Here is an 814-nt window from a genome sequence, read left to right on the forward strand (position 1 = left end):
TTCGATAGGGGGCAGTAGAAAGAGAGGGAGAGGTACAGAAAGAAGATGTAGAGGAGTAGAGGCACCCTTCCAAAATCATTTCCTTGTTAAGAAAAAAAAATGAAAGAGAAGGTCGTATTCTATTCGGAAACACTTCTTTTCCTCTTGCTCTGACTACGTCGAGATGAAGTCGCAACATGATTTACAGCGGTTTACTTTCCAAGCAACGTCTGTGAAGAACGTAAATGAGATAAGGGTACAGTAAATTTAGCACTCAGTATGGCACATGATCTCTTACAGAGACGAATCATTGCGTCATGTCATGACGAGAATGCTCGGACAATTAATGGATCGCAAATTACATCACATGGGCAATATATCATCATTATAAGAACGTTGCTCCTACAGTATAATGGGGAAATTTTCATTGGTATTGAATCAGATACTTGATTGCGAGTTTGTTTCTCTGACTTTACGCAAAGAAGTCCGGTAAATGGTCATACAGCCAGACTAAAATCATTGGAAAAATTAACTAGCGGATATAAAAATATTAATTCTAAATATTCAGTGCCGGAATGCAGAAACATGATTAAAGGGGGATGAAAACTTTGCTTATCAGTCAAGAGTAAATAATTCAATCGTAGACTACCAGATAAGGTTAGTTAAAATTATAATAAATAAATGGTATTTTTAAAGCGATTTATTCAGCAATATCAAATGGTAAAAACGAATTAATGGTTCTAATTTTTTATTCATGTTTTGTTTCGTCTCCCTCCAATATGAAAAACTTGAAAAAAAACACCTTTAATTAATAGGTTCTTAACATTTTTGTCGC

Source organism: Pholcus phalangioides, unplaced genomic scaffold, assembly GCF_987345545.1.
Source record: "Pholcus phalangioides strain wild (caught in Gottingen) unplaced genomic scaffold, Ppha-v1.0 ptg000015l_1, whole genome shotgun sequence".
In the NCBI taxonomy this organism is placed as follows: Eukaryota; Metazoa; Arthropoda; class Arachnida; order Araneae; family Pholcidae; genus Pholcus; species Pholcus phalangioides.